This window comes from Sarcophilus harrisii, chromosome 1 (assembly GCF_902635505.1).
Source record: "Sarcophilus harrisii chromosome 1, mSarHar1.11, whole genome shotgun sequence".
In the NCBI taxonomy this organism is placed as follows: domain Eukaryota; kingdom Metazoa; phylum Chordata; class Mammalia; order Dasyuromorphia; family Dasyuridae; genus Sarcophilus; species Sarcophilus harrisii.
The window spans coordinates 125,078,517-125,084,631 of record NC_045426.1 but is presented as its reverse complement, the minus strand read 5'-3'; positions in this window follow the sequence as shown (position 1 = coordinate 125,084,631).

The window sequence follows — 6,115 nt, the reverse complement described above, 5'->3', positions numbered from 1 at the left end:
ATTGAGTCTATGAGGAATAGGAAGTTAGGTTCCTGCAACTACCAAAAACTGTTATTTTTCACTAGAGATTTCAGAAAATACACCTTTCTGCCTATAATTCTTTATAATAAAATATTTTGACAATATTTACTTTTCCCTCACAGTAATCATGAAATAATCTATAAAATGTAGTACAGAAAATTTTCTTACAATTCCCTAGAATTGTATTCCCTAGAATTCCCTAGAATTTTATGACCTTTTGTGCTAACATTTCAATAAAAAATAATGTTCTCAAACAATATTTACTTTTCATAACATACGAAATCTATAATAATCATAAATAATGTATAGAAAATAAAACTATTTTTTCACCACATCAGATGAGGATACGAAGACTATATATCATAGTGTTGTAAATGCCCTTCAAAAACTTAGGAAGAGATTGCTGGGTCTTAGTTGCTATTGTTAGAAGACACTTGAGACTGATGAGGTCTTAACATCACCTCCTACACTCTGTCCTTTATGGCATTTGTGAAGGATGCACAACCTTGATCAGATCAACAGAGGCATAACTGCAAAATAAAACTTAAGTTTGAAAGGCAAATATTCAACAAACATAAGAGTTCTTTGTTATATAATGGTAAGGTGAACAAGACCAGTCAGTGAAGTCTTTAGGAACATACAAACTACTTCAAAAACTTGAGTAAATTGTGGCTTTAATTTCCCCTCCACTTCTCTGTGCATAGCTATGGATGTGTGCAATTAATTGCCCATGCAAAAATGAAAATGAAGTTACTAATAAAATCACACATATCCTTGAAATCAAAAAAGTTAAAACATGTGAACATTGAGGATTGAATGTACTTATATCAACATGGAATGTGGGGAAATGAGAGACACTATTGAGAAGAGTGAATCCTTGTTAGAAGAGAAGAAAGGAATAGGATGGGGTGGTGGCTTTGGAAAAAGAGGAGGAGGTGTTGAAAAGGAGAAGAAAGGTTATTGATCACAGGCTTAACTTTCTATGTTTAACAATTTTTCATGGGGTCAGCCTGTTCAATCAGCAAGCAATTTTAAAGCATCTATTATGTGCCAAGCACTGAGTTTGGTGCTGGTGATACTAAGCAAGTCTGCCTTAATGAAGTTTACATGACAAAGTTTAGAGATCCTAGATCTGGAAAAAAAATACTAATTAATTGTATAATAACTCTAGGTATGTTTCTGCTTCAATGTAATTTTCTCCTGATGCAATATCATAGACATTCACCTTTTGCGACAGCATTAAACATTGTAATAGGAATGTCCTATATGGAAGGAAGGCCCAAAGTTTTTTGTTTTTGCTTTTTTTTTTTTAAACTAGGTTCTAGGAGAATTCTCCCCACCTTCCAAACCAACTAATCAGAGAGCTAGGTTGAAAAATAAAATGCACCACCATACTGCCACCTAGTGCAAATTTCATTAAGAAGTTGAGAAAGGGGCAAGAGCAACCTTTTTGAACAAACTTTTTGTTGAATTCCAAATGTGGATCACAGTTGCTAACTGTACAGGCTGACCAGTACAATGCTTGGACTTTATCAAATTGGGGGCGGGGGGTTTGGCAAATATGGGCCAGGGGAGGGGATAATTGAAAGTTGTTACCAAGACACCGTTTTTCCAAATATCTACCCTCAACAAAAATCATAATAATTTTACTTATATTTATATTATATATATATATATATGTATATATACATATATATATATACTACATGTGTACATATATACACATATGTACACACATGCAGTATGTATTTATTCTAAGTGGCACAGTGGCTATATATTTGTGTGTGTGTGTGTGTGTATATATATATATATATATATACACATCTAGACATGCACACATCATAAGAAAATATAAGTATAATATAAATTTTCAGATGATGAATTTAAAGCCATTTCTAATTATATGAAAAAATACTCTAAATCACTATTGATTAGAGATATGAAATTTAAGATAACTCTGAGGTACTACTTCACACCTCTCAGATTGGCTAAGATGACTGGAAAGGATAATGATAAATGTTGGAGGAGATGTGGGAAAACTGGGCCGCTAATGCGTTGTTAGTGGAGTTGTGAAATAATCCAACCACTCTGAAGAACAATCTGGGAACTATGCCCAAAGGGTTATAAAACTGTGCATACCCTTTGACCCAGCAGTGCCATTACTGGGTCTGTATCTCAAGGAGGGAAAAGGACCCACATGTGCAAAAATATTTGTAGCAGCTCTTTTTGTGACGACAAAGAATTGGAAAGGAAATAAATGCTCATCATTTGGGGAATGGCTGAACAAGTTGTGGTATATAAAGGTTATGGAATATTATTGTTCTATAAAAAATTATGAACAAGCTAATTTTAGAAAGACCTGAAAAGATTTACATGAACTGATGTTGGCGAAACAAGCACTGTCACACAATAACAGCAAGAATGTGTGATGATCAATTAAGAAAGCCATGGTTCTTCTCAGTGGTTCGGTGATCCAAAGCAATCCCAATAGACTTTGGACAGAAAATGCCATCTGTAACCAGAGAAAGAACTAAGGAGACTGAATGTAAATCAACATGCACTATGTTCACTTCTTTTTTCTATTTTTATCTCTTCCATAGTTTTTCCCTTTTGCTCTGATTTTTCTCTCCCAATATAATTCATAAAATAATGTGTATTAAAAATAAACTTTAAAAAATGGGGTCCAGTCAGGATAAGTGACTTGACCAAAGTGACACAGACAGTGTCAAAGGCAGGATCATTCATTCATTTACTAACAACATTCATTTCTGAAATTTTGAGTTCCAAATTATCTCTCTACAGACTTTCTCTATTCCTTGAGAAGGCAAAAAATATATCTATTATACAAGTGAAGTCATGTAAAACATTTCAATATTAGCCATGATGGAAAAAACAAAAACAAGGAAAACAAAGAAAATGGGGTAAAAGTACAGGTATACCTTAACAATATTGCAGGTTTAGTTCTAGAATACTGCAATAAAGTGAGTATCACAATAAAGTGAGACCCACAAATTTTTTTCCAATACATATAAAAGTATATGTTTACACTATCCTATAGTCTATTAAAGTATACAATAACATTATATCTAAACAAATGTATATACAATTTAATTTAAAATATTTTATTGATAAAAATGCTAATCATCATCTGATCTTTCAGTGAATCAATCTTTTTACAGGTGCTTCAACATTAATGCCTGCTTATGAATAGGGTGATGGCTGTTAAAGGTTGGGATGGCTTTGGCAATTTATTAAAATAATATAACAATGAAGTCTGCTGCAATGATTGACTTTTCCTTTTTCCTGAATATGGAAGCAGTTGTAATATTTTAATTGGCCTAATTTCAATTGTTGCCTCTCAGAGAAGTCCAGAAGACAGAAAAAGAGACTAGGAACATTAGGTTCCCATTACCCTTTCTGTGGAGCAGTGTCAGAACATAGACAACATTTATCTATTAAGTTCACCGTCTTATATGGGCACAGTTTGTAGTTAATATCAAGGATCATTGATCCCAGATCACCATAACAGATATAATAATAATGAAAAAGTTTGAAACATTGAGAGAATTACCAGCATATGACACAGAGACCGAATGTGAACACATGTTGCAAAAAAACTCGTTTGATGTAGGATTGTCACAAACCTTCAATTTGTAAAAAAACCCAAAACTATCTTTGAAGCATAATAAAATGAAGTGCAATAAAATGAAATGTGTCCCTATGTTTTAGTCTGCACTTAGAGACCATCAGTTATAGCTCCCTGGAGGTGGACAACATTTTTCATCACCCCATGATGAAACTGTCTTGTATCATTTTGGAATTGTCTTGTATCATTTTATTGATTAGAATAGCTAAAGCTTGCCCAGTCTATCATCATTATGATACTGCTATTATTGTATACAATGAAGTTCTGGTTCTTTCTGCTTTACTTTGTATCAATTCAAGTAAGTCTTCTCAGGTTTTTTTCTGAAACCATCCCCTTCATTTTTTATAGCACAACAGTATTCTATCACAATCACCTACCACACCTTGTTTACTATTCTTTCCATTTCTTTGCAAAGGGAGGGTTACATTTTACTTTCTGTTTCACTAATTTTTGGATTTAACATTTACCCATTTCATGTCTATATGTAGGCATGAAATCTTCCAACTACACTGTAAATTTCTTTGAAGGGCAATATCTCTGAATTAAACCCATGCATTCCAGAGCATGTCTAGCACAGTGCCAGTACACAGTTAGTTCTTAAGTCCTGCTATGGTCCCAAAGAAAGAGAAGCAGGTGAAGAGTCTGAGGTTCCTGATCCACTTATTACCATCATGGCCTAGAACAAATCACTCCATCTCTCCAGGCCATTATTTCCATTTCCATAAAATGAGGGAGTTATGCTAACTGGCTTTTAAGGTCCTTTCCTGCTTTGAATTCAGGTTCTTATGAATTATGCCAACAACCTATGTTCCCCCTCTGCCAATAAACCAGCTGTGACTTAGTCTCAATAAGCCTCAGTAACTACATAAGATGAAAGTATTTATTAGATGATCCCTGGAATGTCTACCATGAAATCTTACATCTTTCCTCCTATGATTTAGTGGAAAGAGTTCTGGATCTGGAGTTATAGGCCTGGGTTCAAATCCCTCCTATGATAATACCTGAGTGACCTTTAGTAAAGAACTTTATATCCCAGGGTCTGTTTCCTTAAAAATGAAACAGGGAAGGATAGACTCTGAGATCCTTTTTAGCTCTAGATAAGTAATAGTTCTATTTTTTTAGCCTCTTTCCTACACCCTCCTTGTAGGATCAGATAGAAGTTGATTTAAAATTTTGTCTAATCTTAGCTCTTATGTCACATAACCATTTTATATATCTAGAATGGTAAAATAAAGGAGTATCTTGCACAGTCTTGATTGTGGTTTTGCTTATATAATTCTGAGAACAAACTTAGTCAGGGAGGTCTATTTTGTTGGCAGTTTAAAAAAAAAAAAGTGAAACCTGAACCTTTTGACTTTAAGATTAAAGTCCCTGAGAGTAGTTATAAAGGGGCCGTGTACTTGGGGAGGAGCCACTAATGCTTCTGCACAAAGCAACTGAATTCCAGCATAAATTTTGGATCACAACTGCTATGAGGACTCAATCATCTTCTCTTGGAAGAAAAAGATCTCTTTGGGCTTGTATCTGCTGAAGATAACTTAAGAGGTAACAAGGTAATGCTAATTGGGCCTAGGTCATATTTGTTGTTAAATAAAATCTTTTTTAACTTCCAAAATAATAGTATAAGGGTCAAGAGGGATTCTCACAAATTAACCTGCAGATTTTACATGTCTTGTTAGACTTGAATGCAAGGGGAAAAAAACTAACTCTGATGAGAAGCTTTTCTAAAATTAATACTTTAAGAAATTTATATGACATATGGGAATGTATTCCTTAATCCTTTGCACAGTTAGATCATAGATGTGGAATGTTGTTATTTGTTGCCATGTACCATTGATAATTTGGTTTCACTGAGTTGCTTTTATTCTCTTTTTAAATTTTGTGACAAGGGAGGACTCTGAATAGAAGGAAGAGGTATATATTCAGAAATTAGTGATACAATAACAAAGATAACCTCTATCAGATTGTTTACTATCTTGGAGAGGAGGGAGATGATAGAGGAAAGAAAAATTTGGAACACAAAATCTTATAAAAATGAGTGCTGAAAACTATCTTTACATGTATTTGAAAAAAACAAAAACTATTAAGGGAAAAAAGAAAAAATTGACAAGGTCAGTGAGAGGGTATGTGTTTTTGGTCTTAGAATCAATAAATATGGGGTCATGATATCAATATAAAAAAAAGAGAGACAAGAAGGAGAGAGAAAGACACATACAAAGACAGACACAGAGCCAACAACAGAGAAAGATAGAGAGGTAAGACAGACAGAAAATGTATTAAACATTTACTATATGCCAGGCACTGTCCTAAGTACTGAGGATACCAAAAGAATACAATTCTTAGAAAAAGAATACAATACTATTCTCCAGGAATTTACATTATGGAGACAACACACATAAGGAGAAGATGGGAAGGACTGGGAAGAAGGAGCAGAAAAGGGAGAAGGAG